Source organism: Balaenoptera ricei, chromosome 5 (genome assembly GCF_028023285.1).
Source record: "Balaenoptera ricei isolate mBalRic1 chromosome 5, mBalRic1.hap2, whole genome shotgun sequence".
NCBI classification, from domain to species: domain Eukaryota; kingdom Metazoa; phylum Chordata; class Mammalia; order Artiodactyla; family Balaenopteridae; genus Balaenoptera; species Balaenoptera ricei.
In genome coordinates, this window is record NC_082643.1 from 74,206,876 (window position 1) to 74,220,528 (window position 13,653).

The window sequence follows — 13,653 nt, forward strand, 5'->3', positions numbered from 1 at the left end:
ATTTCCATTTCTCTAGGAGGTGGGTCAAAAAGGATCTTGCTGTGATTTATGTCATAGAGTGTTCTGCCTATGTTTTCCTCCAGGAGTTTGATAGTGCCTGGACTTACATTTAGGTCTTTAATCTATTTTGAGTTTATTTTTGTGTATGGTGTTAGGGAGTGTTCTAATTTCATTCTTTTACATGTAGCTGTCCAGTTTTCCCAGCACCACTTACTGAAGAGGCTGTCTTTTCTTCTCTGTATATTCTTGCCTCCTTTATCAAAGATAAGGTGACCATATGTACGTGGGTTTATCTCTGGGCTTTCTATCCTGTTCCATTGATCTATATTTCTGATTTTGTGCCAGTACCATACTGTCTTCATTACTGTAAATTTGTAGTATAATCTGAAGTCAGGGAGCCTGATTCCTCCAGCTCCATTTTTCTTTCTCAGGATTGCTTTGGCTATTCGGGGTCTTTTGTGTTTGCATACAAATTGTGAAATTTTTTGTTCTAGTTCTGTGAAAAATGCCAGTGGTAGTTTGATAGAGATTGCATTGAATCTGTAGATTGCTTTGGGTAGTATAGTCATTTTCAAAATGTTGATTCTTCCAATCCAAGAACATGGCATATCTCTCCATCTGTTTGTATCATGTTTAATTTCTTTCATCAGTGTCTTATAATTTTCTGCATACAGGTCTTTTGTGTCCTTAGGTAGGTTTATTCCTAGGTAGTTTATTCTTTTTGTTGCAATGGTAAAAGGGAGTGTTTTCTTAATTTTACTTTCAGATTTTTCATCTTTAGTGTGTAGGAATGCAAGAGATTTCTGTGCATTAATTTTGTATCCTGCTACTTTACCAAATTTATTGATTAGCTCTAGGAGTTTTCTGGTAGCATCTTTAGGATTCTCTGTATATAGTATTATGTCATCTGCAAACAGTGACAGCTTTACTTCTTCTTTTCCGATTTGGATTCCTTTTATTTCTTTTTCTTCTCTGATTGCTGTGGCTAAAACTTCCACAACTATGTTTAATAATAGTGGTGAGAGTGGACAACCTTGTCTTGTTCCTGATCTTAGTGGAAATGGTTTCAGTTTTTCACCATTGAGGACGATGTTGGCTGTGGGGTTGTCATATATGGCCTTTATTATGTTGAGGTAAGTTCCCTGTATGCCTACTTTCTGGAGGGTTTTTATCATAAATGAGTGTTGAACTTTGTTAAAAGCTTTCTCTGCATCTATTGAGATGATCATATGGTTTTTCTCCTTCAATTTGTTATTATGATGTATCACATTGATTGATTTGTGTATACTGAAGCATCCTTGCATTCCTGGGGTAAACCCCACTTGATCATGGTGTATGATCCTTTTAATGTGCTGTTGGATTCTGTTTGCTAGTATTTTGTTGAGGATTTTTGCATCTATGTTCATCAGTGATATTGGCCTGTAGTTTTCTTTCTTTGTGACATCTTTGTCTGGTTTTGGTATCAGGGTGATGGTGGCCTCATAGAGTGAGTGTCCTCCCTTGCTGTATTTTGGAAGAGTTTGAGAATGATAGGTGTTAGCTCTTCTCTAAATGTTTGATGGAATTCTCCTGTGAAGCCGTCTGGTCCTGGGCTTTTGTTTGTTGGAAGATTTTTAATCACAGTTTCAATTTCAGTGCTTGTGATTGGTCTGTTCATATTTTCTATTTCTTCCTGGTTCAGTCTTGGAAGGTTGTGCTTTTCTAAGAATTTGTCCATTTCTTCCAGGTTGTCCATTTCATTGGCATATAGTTGCTTGTAGTAATCTCTCATGATCCTTTGTATTTCTGCAGTGTCAGTTGTTACTTCTCCTTTTTCATTTCTAATTCTGGTGATTTGAGTCTTCTCCCTTTTTTTCTTGATGAGTCTGGCTAATGGTTTATCAATTTTGTTTATCTTCTCAAAGAAACAGCTTTTAGTTTTATTGATCTTTGCTATCGTTTCCTTCATTTCTTTTTCATTTATTTCTGATCTGATCTTTATGATTTCTTTCCTTCTGCTAACTTTGGGGTTTTTCATAATTCGTCTTTAACAATATATCTGTGCTGTTTAACTAAAACATACTTAAATTACTTGTCTATGATGTAGAAACAGTAAGTTAGGTTCTCCTTGGTAATTAATGAGGAGACTTTTGAACTGGATGAATTTAATATACAATAACTATTCTGGAAACCAAAACTAGCAACAACTTTTTCACACGTCTCTTCCAAGGTAGAGGCAAGATTGACATATCAGTTAAGAGTTCTTTCTGTTGTGTGGGACAGTTTATAGTGGCTTAACAAAAAAGGTTATTTTTTGCACACAACAAGCAGCCTGGAGGTGGGAAGTTTGTATTGGGGAAGTGTCTTCATGATGCTGTTACTCTCCTGGGTTGTTTTATCTTCCTGGTGGTGCACCCTTCTTCGTAGAAGAATATTTTTCTTCATGTTGTCATCTAATCACAAAACGGGTGAGGTGTCCTCAGCACACCATCTGCGTTGCAAGCAAAAAGAAAAAGGAAAGGAAACAGGAAGGGCTGGCACTTATATCAGAAAGAGCAAAGCTTACCTGGAAAGCCTCAACTTCTATCTTATGGCCACAACTGTGTAGCTTGAACACTGCTTAGCTGTAAGGGAGTCTAAGGAGTTGAACGTTTTGAACTGGGCATATTGCCATCATGAATAAAAGTAGGTTTTCTCAGGAGGAAGGAGAAGGGGATGTTTGATACTCACTAGTAGTTTTCTATTGGGACCTTTCTGCTCATGCAGGAGAGATCACTGCCTAGCATAATGTCAATATTTCCATCCATGCCTCGAGAGTTACAGACAGGCAAAGTGGTTGTGAGCTCACAGGGTATCTTTGAGAATTTGAAAAAGGTGGATGTGCTGAGGAAATACAGCCCTATGTTGGAGCACATGCCTTGGTGAATGGAGTGTGACTTACATTTCAGCCTCCACTTACCTGTTTGTCAAGATACCTGTGTGCAGTGAACAACCTGCACAGCTGTATAAAGGGCCACGAGGGACAGGACAGAGGTAAAGTAGAAGGAGGGGATTAGTGACTGATCTTAGCTTCTTTGACAGAGATACGCTAAGTTCTATCTGCTCTGCCCTTCTTTCTTTTGGAATCAAAGGTAACCATGCTCAACAATTACTACAGGTTTACAGAAACTGTGAAGCAGATGTATGAAATATTTTGTAGTCTTAATGAAATTTTCCTGGTAGCTTGTAAACTTTTGATAGCTAATGACAAAAAGGGAAGGAAAATCTACTTCCTGGGGATATATAAGCAAAACCTTAAGTCAGCACAAAGAGCTGTGGGTGAGTAGGTTATTAAACACATGTGAAGAGTTATAATAATTATTATAGAAGCATATGAAAAGTATATCTCCACGAAATAATATTCTCTTGTGCAACGAGAAGGATGTAGCCAACACTGTTGAAAGGGAGAATACTGAGGCTATTATCATCCGTCCTTCACTGTCCTTCTGCTGGATTTAGGATCCTTTTTCCCCTCAGTGTAGAATAATTTAACAATCCCAAAAGGAAGCACACATGATATCTCTCAGCTATTGTTGTATTTATTCCATCTCTCCTGTTTCATGATAAAGACGCTGTTGCCATCATTCTGAATGTGATGGTGTTTGCAGAACATAAGATATGATCCCTCTTTTAATACAATGCTTGCCAATCATCCTTAACTGTTTTCTCTTAAGGTACTTTGTCTTTTAGGCAGGGTTATCAAGAGAAGGCTCAGCTCTTTCTTCGAAGTTGTCAGATCTTATAATACCTCATTACTCCTTGCTCTGTCCTCAATTCAGCTCTGGATATTTTGCCCCCCCCCCTTTTTTTCTTTAAAGAAGTTTAACAGTTAGAATATATTCTGTGTAAAGAAATAGTCTAGTCTTCTAGCTGCCTACTTTATTTTATTTAAATCACCTATTTATTAAAGCATCAGAGGAGAGACTTTAAGAAATCACCTGGCTCAGCCCTTATCCCACTTCCCTCATTTGCCAAACAATTGAAATCTGATAGCCACTTTCCTTGTTAATTTTTTAAATTAATTTTATTTTTGGCTGTGTTAGGTCTTTGTTGCTGTGCATGGGCTTTCTCTAGTTGCAGTGAGCGGGGACTACTCTTCGTTGCAGTGCGCAGGCTTCTCATTGCAGTGGCTTCTCTTGTTGCGGAGCACAGGCTCTAAGCGTGTGGGCTTCAGTAGTTGTAGCACATGGGCTCAGTAGTTGTGGCTCGCGGGCTCTAGAGCGCAGACTCAGTAGTTGTGGTGCATGGGTTTAATTGTTCTGCGGCATGTGGGATCTTCCCAGACCAGGATTCCAACCCGTGTCCCCTGCATTGGCAGGCAGATTCTTAACCACTGCGCCACCAGGGAAGTCCCTTGTTAATGTTTTTACACAGTCCATAAGCTTTCTTGCTATCATTTTGTATTAATCATCCCTGTGTACAAAATTTTCCGTATGTCCATTCACTCATTCATTCATTAATTTCTAGTTTTATTGTATTGTATTCAGAAAGTGCTGTTAGTAGCAATTCTACTTTATGGAACTTACGAATGCGTTCTTTGTGATCTAACATGAGATTGATCTTAGTGAATGTTCCGTATGCACTTGAGATGAGGATATGCTCTTAATTATTAGAATGTAAATTTCAATATATAGTCACATGAAATATGAAATCTACTAGTAGATTTCATATAAAATCTACTTTAGTGATTATGTTGTTATTGTCCATATCTTTCATTATTTTTGGCCCACTTGGTCTGTTTTGACTGAAAGTAGTGTGTAAATTCTCCTAGTGTAAGTTTTTCTCCCAATGTCTCTTTGAATCTCTTGTGTTTCTGCTTTACAAAGTGGTTGCTATATTGTGTGATAGACAGATATCTATAACATTAGGTATTCATAGTGAACTGTGGTTTTCAGTATTAAAAAGTTTCCTTGTCAGGTTTAATGTTTTTTGGCTTGGATTCTGATTTGGTTTACTTGATATAGATATTGAAACTCCAGTTTTCTTATTGTTTCCATTTGACTGGTATAACATTAATTTTTGCTTTATTTTCAGCCTCTCTGAATCACTTTGTTTTAGGTATGTCTCTTGCACACATGTAATTATTGCCTTGTGAGACAAATCGAGATGTTTTTCCTTTACTAGGTAAGTTAAGTCCATTCTCATTTATTGATATGACTGATATTTTTGAACTTGACTGTCACATCATTTTATATTATACATTGCTATATCATGTTGACCTTTTTTCTTTCTCTACATGATGTGTTTCCTTTTCTTTTCTTAAACATTATTTTCTCTTTAATGAAGTTTTATATTTTTGTTCCAGGAGTTTTACACTTTATACTTTTTAATGTCCTTTATCAAGTTTTCTTAATATGACCATTAAGTGTCTGGGTTATTGATATTTAGCGTCAGTTTTTAGTGACACCTATATATTGCCTATCCAACAATCAATAAATTTATTCAACTTTTCTGTTTCCCTCTTCTTTTCTTCCCATTTTTAGTTGCAATATTTCTTTTTCGAAAACATGTAATATTTATATATTATTCTTTCAATATTGTCTCCAACTTTTGTTTTCGTCTTAGATCTGATTTAATAATATATAATTTCTTCACCACCAGTCCTTTTGTTAAAGTTTCTCCGATTATCTCCTGGATGGATGAAGGTCATTCCCTACTATATTTCTCAAGAGGAATGGGTACAACTCAGAGGTACAGAAATCTCCCAGCTCTTGAATGTTTAAAGTTGTTTTTCAATAGCCTTGATACTTGAAGGAGAGATTAGCTGGGTATAAAATCCTTGGTCTACACTTTTTATCCTTGAGTTTCTTGAAAATGCTGTTCCATTGTTGCCATGTTTTGAATGTTGCTTTGAAAGTTTGATGCCAGTCTAATTCCTTATCCCTTGTAAATTCTTTGATGACATTGCCCAGAGGCATTGAGGATTTTTTCATCTTTTAATGTCAAATATTTTAATAGTATACTTCACTGAGTTGATTGCTTTAGGCAAATTTTCCCAGCAACTTGTTAGGCCCTTTCAATATGTAGAGTGAGCTCTTCTTTTATTTCTGGAAATATTTCTTGGATTATATTCTAAACATTAGTTTTGCTCAATTGTTTCATATTGTTTGCTAGAGTCAATAATTATATATCTGTTGAATTTTCTTTGATATCTTCCTGCTTTTTTTCTCTTTCTCTTTCTTCTTCTTTTTATTTGCTTATTTTACTATCTCACTTTCATCCTTTTGATTGCTTTCCTCCTTTTTAAAAATAACTTCTATTAAATTTTCTTTGAGTTTATTCTCCTTTTGGGAATTTTGTAATTTTGTCATCATTTAATATATCATTTTGTCTTTTTCTTCCACATCTTCCTTGAGTTGGATCATTTCTCATTTCATTTATTCATGCTTTTATATATATATTTATTTTTAAACTTTGAGTTTATGATTCAAGGTGTTTTAGTTTCATATCTTCACTTGCTTTTTTAATGCTATTTGATTCAGTGTAGAGTGTTCTGTTACAGTTTTATTGTACTTCTTTGCTTTTTTTGGCGGGGATGGTAGCAGAAATATTTAATTCCCATTTTTTAGTTTATTCTTTTTAGTAGCTTTGTATAATAAATACTGCTTGCCTCTCTATATTTCTTGGACAGGTGTGGTGGTTTGGGATGTTTATGTGATTATAGTTCAAGGACACTTCATGTCAGAGTAAATGATTTCAGTCTCTTTAGTGGATGACTTTTTCTTTTTTGTTCAATTAGGAGAAGTTTGTTTACCTTGAAATTTCTGCTTTACTTCTGTTTTGAGGGATTGTAAAACTTCTCCTCTTGCTTCTTTTACACTTAACCACACAAAAGTGTCTCTCCCTTCCTTTTTACCTTTGTTTCCCCAGAAGTATCACCTTCCCAAGACTGCCTCCTCGTGTATGTTTTTAAATTCCCTTTCTGTAGTCAGTGTTCTGAAGGACCAGAACTCTTCTTCAGTAGTTTTGCATGTAAGGAAGACTTTCCCTTTCTGGGAGATTTTATCTCAATCTTTTGTTCTCTAGCACAGTTTTTCTGGACCTCTGGACCTCTCTGCAAAGACTTGCATCAGGGGCTTGATAAATAGGTATGTTATTTTATTAAATTTACAGGTAATTTTGAGTTTGTTATATGGAAAGAAAGGGAGTTGTGTGGCTCATGTATCTGTATAGTTTTGGAGGATAGCTAGAGAGATTTGGATTTAGACAATTGTGAAGCTACCTGGAGGTCCTCTGTTGTCCCTGGTTTATAGATGAGACAACCAAGACTTGGTGAGTTCAGGTGATTACCACAACCCAGCTTAAATGTCATATGTCCACTTAACCACTATCCATACTGCTTCTGAAATTACAAATATAGTTTAATTTGCAGTGCATCCAACCAACGTATGTTATTCACAGCAATTACCCCAAGAAGCAAAACTGACATGGTAGCAGAATAACATATCAAAGTGGTCAAGCTACTTAGGAAACAGCTTTAAAATGAGACAGTCCAAGCCTTAGGACTTGGGGAGAATAAGTGAGTAAGGTCAGAATGGTCAGATAAACTGTGAAAATATGCAATGTGAAATGGACCAAAGTACACAATGAGAGAAATCCAACTTCAGGATCAATAAAGAAGTAGAAAAAGTCGTGAATTTAGGAAGGTGTCATTTGTTTTCAGGAAGGGAAATCAGCATAAGCATTAGCTTGAGTCCAGGATAAGCACAGTTAGGGAAATAAATTTGTACTTTCCTGAAAGCATAAACCAAATAAAATTAATGTGATATAACCAATCGTTTGAATAATCCTCACCATTATTCTCCTTTAAAAATTAATATTTGCTATTTGTTTGTGTACATGGGATCTTAAACTGAAAATGGCAAGATGTATTTTCAAAGAGTGGTCACTTTCAAATATTTGAGGGATGGAAAAATGAAGCTGTATAGAGCACAGATAATTATCACCTGAAGGCCCAAAAGGAAGTGGATCTGTGAACATGAAGAAAGATAAGTGCCTTTGAAAGAACTAAATGTTCCCAATGATACATTGTGTTTCTATGCTTCATATTGATTCTGAGAAATGGCAGGTCCAATCTGCGGATTTAGGGGGTGCTTAATATGGAATAAGTGAGAGCTCAGCAAGTTTCTCCAGAAACCTTGTTCTTCTCAGATATTCAGAGACAACGGAAACCTACATCTGCCTAATGCCAGCTTGGTATGTTTCTGGCAAGCAGGCCTAAGGTTTTGGTGTTATGGTTATTGTTTGTTACTTTCATATTCTTCTTGGGGGAAATGTGACCTGGTGGAGTAAGCAAACAGCCAGAATTCTGTGACCTTTAGGCTGTCTTGTATTTGAATGCTTTATTTTGTATTAAAAATTGTTTCTTCTATGCATATTTCTAAAATTAATGAATGCCTCATTCATAAAGAAGAGAGATTCAGTTTCTTGGTGGATAAATCTAATTCTAGAGAACATAAGCAATATTTAACATTATATTCTTACTCAAAGGAGGGCACCAGATTTTACTGAGAGATATACAGAAAATGTATTGAAATTTAGGGACAACATTTCCTTGCTATTTATGGTGAAATAAGCTGTTTGCAGCATATAGTCGTCTGCTTCATTTGACATTGTTGATTGCTCTCTCCATCTTGAAGTTCTCCTTTTTTTCATACTTTGATGACTTTTCTCTCTTTTTTCCCTCTCTGGAATAAAATAATGAATTTATTTTTATTTTATATGTTACACTGTATTTTGATAAAATACATTTAACATAGTATTTACCATCTTAACCAATTTAAGTGTACATACAATTCAGTGGTATTAAGTACATATATAATGTTGTGTAACCATCACTACCTTTCCTCTCCAGAACTCTTTTCATCTTTAAAGACTGAAATGCTATACCTGTTAAACAGTAACTCCCCATTTCTCCCTCCTCCCAGCCCTTGGCAACCACCATTTACTTCCTGTATGTATGATTTTGACTACTCTAGGTACCTCATGTAGATGAAATCATACAGTATTTGTCTCTATGTGACTGACTTATTTCACTTAACATAACGTCCTCAAGGTTTATCTATGTTGTAGCATATGTCAGAATTTCCTTCCTTTTTAAGGCCAAATAATATTCCATTGTACAGATGGGTTGGGGGAACAGATAGTTAGGGAGTTTGGGATTGACATGTACACACTACTATATTTAAAATGGATAACCAACAAGGACCTACTGTATAGCACAGGAATTCTGCTCAATAGTATGTTAACAACCTAAATGGGAAAAGAATTTGAAGAAGAATAGATACATATATAGGTGTAACTGAATCACTTTGCTGTACACCTGAAACTATCAAAACATTGTTAATCAACTATACTCAATATAAAATAATAATAAGTTAAAAAAATATTCCATTGTATGCATATACCACATTCTAATCCATTCACCTGTCAGTGGACATTTAGGTTGCTTCCACATTTTAGCTATTAGGGATAATGCTGCAGAACATGGGTGGACAAATGTCTCTTCAGGACTTTGCTTTCTGTTCTTTTGTATATACACCCAGAAATGGAATTGCTGGATCATATGGTAATTTTATTTTTAAGTTTTTGAAGAACTGCCATATTGTTTTCCATGTGACTGTACCACTTTACTTTCCCACCAACAGTGTGTAAGTGTTCCAATTTCTCCACATCCTCCACAAAACTTATTTTCTGTTTTATGATATTTTCTAATATGTGTGAAGTGGTGTCTTACTGTGTTTTTTATTTGCATTTCCCTAATGATTAGTCATACTGAGCAACTTTTTATATGTTCCTTAACCATTTATATATCTTCTTTGGAGAAATGTCTGTTTAAGTCCCTTGCTCATTTTTGAATTGAGTTGTTTGTTGTTGTTGAGATTTAGGAGTTCTCTATATAGCCTTGATATTCCATTTTTTCTCTTTTGTGAGCATTTCTTCCTCCCTCCGTTCTTTAAATGAGTATTTCTCTCTAAGTGTGGTCTGCAAACTATGTAATCAGAATCACTTGGGATATGTGTTTGGGATACACCATCTCTGAATCCACCACTCTATCTATTGAATCAGTCACTAAACTAGGGTCCCTGGATGATACATTTTAACCAGCTTTCTGAGTAGAACTTCACAAATATTAAAATTTGAGAACATTTCCTTACATGTCAGCCCTTTCTAGGGTTTCTTGTCCAGTTCACTGTTCTCAATCTCATGGTTTAAGTACCACCTACTGATATGCTGACAACTTTCAAAGGTATAATTTTCAGTCCTGACCATTTATTTTCATATATCCAGCAGACCCAGACACCTCAAAGCCAATACATGTAAAAGTGAACTTATTATCTTACTCCATAAACCTGCTCCTTCATCTGTAGTCTCCATCGGTAGCACCATCAACTGTCACCTAGTCACTGAAGTTGAAAACTTGAAAGTTAGAAAATTGGAAACAAACTTTATTTCCCGTTCTCTTTCCCCCCTCTCCTCAACCAGTCAATCAATGCATTCAACAGATTTTACTTTCAAGTATTTCCCAAACTTTTTCCTGCTTCCCTGATACAAATATCATAGATACAATTAAGTTCTTCACCATATCTCTGCTGGGCTCTCTCTTCTCTCTTCTTTTTAAACCATCTCCCTTACAGACTTCAGTTTGGCTTATCTAAATGCAAAGTGTATCGGCTCAAGTCCCAGCAGGAAACAATGGTCATCTTCAAAATAAGATTAATTCAAGGAAGCTTTATTCACAAAGAGATTATGTCCACAGGTTTGGGTGTAGGACAACTACAACGGATGGTGTAATAGTCTGGCCAAGCTGTTACCACTTCTACATCCCATGGGATGAGGTGAGGGAGTGGCTACTAGAACACAGAAAAATTAAGTGGGTAGAGCTGGCTGATTTGAAAAAAGCAGAGATCTTTGATTACTCAAGGGACATCCCAGACCAAAGTTTGTTCATATCACACCAGATAAATACCGTGTCCTCAATCCCACCCTCCCTCTAATCTTTGACTGGGGACTCTGTTGGGAAACCCAACTAGATATCAGAAGGCATGAGAACCCCTTGATGTAATCTGTACCAGTTAGTCTCCAAGGCAGAGCACAGAATTGAAACAAGTGGAGAATGGCTCTTAAAGTGTAGTGGAACAATCCAGCACACAAATCTTACAACATAGCTCCATTGCTTATAAATATTTGGACTCCCCCATCTCCTATTAGCCAAATTTCTGTTCTTTAAAATGAAACACAGGGAGGGGGAAGGGTAAGCTGGGACGAAGTGAGAGAGTGGCATGGACATATATACACTACCAAATGTAAAATAGATAGCTAGTGGGAAGCAGCTGCATAGCACAGGGAGATCAGCTCGGTACTTTGTGATCACCTAGAGGGGTGGGATAGGGAGGGTGGGAGAGAGACGCAAGAGGGAGGAGGTATGGGGATGTGTGTATATGTATAGCTGATTCACTTTCTTATAAAGCAGAGGCTAACACACCATTGTGGAGCAATTATACTCCAATAAAGATGTTAAAAAAAATGAAACACAAAATATTTTTATTGCCCCATTGCCTCTTTGTCTGGCAGTCTCTGCCTTGCTTATCATGTTAGAAATGCAAGTTGCTTGTGGTTCCATATTAAGCTCTTAGTATTTCTTACCTCCATGTTTTTGTCGAGGCCTTTCCTTCTAGAGGAAGTGCTCTCTTCCTCTTTCCAACTTCTCCCAAGAACGGCTCAGTCACATCCCTGATTAACATCCCTCTTCTTATTTTTTTACAAACATCCTGGCTTGGCTAGTTAGTGGTTCTCAGTATTGTCTGAATCTAACATTGCTCTTACCTCATTGTTTCATTATTATCTGTTTATGTGTTTGATTCCCCAAACAGACTCTGAATTCCTTGAATAAAGAAATAACATCTTATATATGCTTAGAGTCCCAGGGCTAAGCCCAGTGCCTATTTGTTGAAAGAAAAAAGAATTAGTAATTTCTCCCTGTCTCTTCTCTCTTGCTGTGCATATGCTAATAGTCAAAGAGATCGCTTTCAGATTTCTAAAAATTGGTGTGCATCTAAGTACCTCTCAGTGGGGCTGCAGCCAGCATTAATATTGAAGTGGTAAGTAATGGCCAATTTTGTTTCCTCTGTAATGGAAATTGATGGAGGGAAGGTTCACTGTGGATAATTAGATTGATTTTAGTTTTACCGTTTTTATATCCAGACAGTTCTTAAAAGTGATTGCTGTAATTACAGAAAGACAAGCTGATACAGAGAGCAATTCTTTATTTTTCTCTATCCAATCTAGACTCTCTGTGCTGCTGAAAAGACTCAATTCTTCTTCTCCTCCTCATTCTCTGCATACCATCCTTAAAAGACTTGTATTTTCACTTTAAATTAACATCTTATCAGTGTAGATTGAAACATGGAAGACTGAGGCCATGGTGAGGGCATACAGAATCCTTCAATGTATAAAGTGATTTTCATTTAACATCTATAGGGTATATACCTTGATTATAATATGACATACCAGGAAGTATAGGGCAAACTTCTAGCCTGCATTCCAGAAACTTACAATAAGTTGCCTCTGTAAAAAGGTAGGTGGTTATTAGAGGGGAGACAGCCTTTCATAAATCCTGCTTTTTGCTAGGAAGCATTTTTCCTAAGCAGGTTCTCATTCCTCCTGTTGGCTCTCCTTCCTTCTAAACTCTCTGCCCCTGGGGAGCAAGTGTTGTGCCGATTGTTTTTTAGCTGTGGTGAATTTGGAGCAGATAACTGTACATGTCTCAGAATGGTTTCAGAATATAGGGGAATATTTGTCAGCCATTCGTGATACTTAGAATGGGTAAAGCCTCTCATTCACTATAATGTTTTCAGTCAAATAAAGTGCCAAGGAAATAAATGCTGGCATTGACACCACAATCAATTATTTTTTGTGATGACAGTGTCTAGGTGCTATTTAAAATTTTAGTTCAAAACAGACAATTCTTATTCACCTGTTTTTTTTCTTTGCTATGATGCAAAGCAATAAAAATATGGTTTATGAAGGAACCCATCTCTCATTTATATTGGGCAACAAAACAAATAGGAAAAAAGAAGAACAGGAAGTTCACTTAGAAAATAATAAAAGTATTTCTGTGAATAGAAATGAGAATAAGAAATGACAATGTCAGACACTGTGATATCCTTGAAGATAGAATTTGTATTCTTTGTTGTTCCTGGCAAAATTCTTTGCATATTGCTAATGCTTAGTAAATTTGTGTTGAATTTAACTTAGTTAATTCAAAACATATATTTCTGCAGTTCAAAAATCGTTCATGAGAAAGTCTCAGGAAGGAACATATTAATTTAGGCATCACAGTGTACATTGATATATATGCAAATATATCTCCAAAATCACATGATACCTCATTAAAGCTAATTCTGCTTGGGTTTTAGTGAATCAAAAAGGAAAAAAATTACCATGTTCGCCACCCAAAAACCACAGATTTTCCTCTGTATCAGAAGGTCTTGTAGTTTGATTGGTCTGCCAGTGGAAGGGATTGGAGGCAATGCAGTGCCGTTTTCCTTGCTGACATCCTATAGAAGTTTGTTCGCATGGTCTTGTCATAATTAGTCAGGGGATAAAACAAGTAACGCAAAATTTAGAAATAAC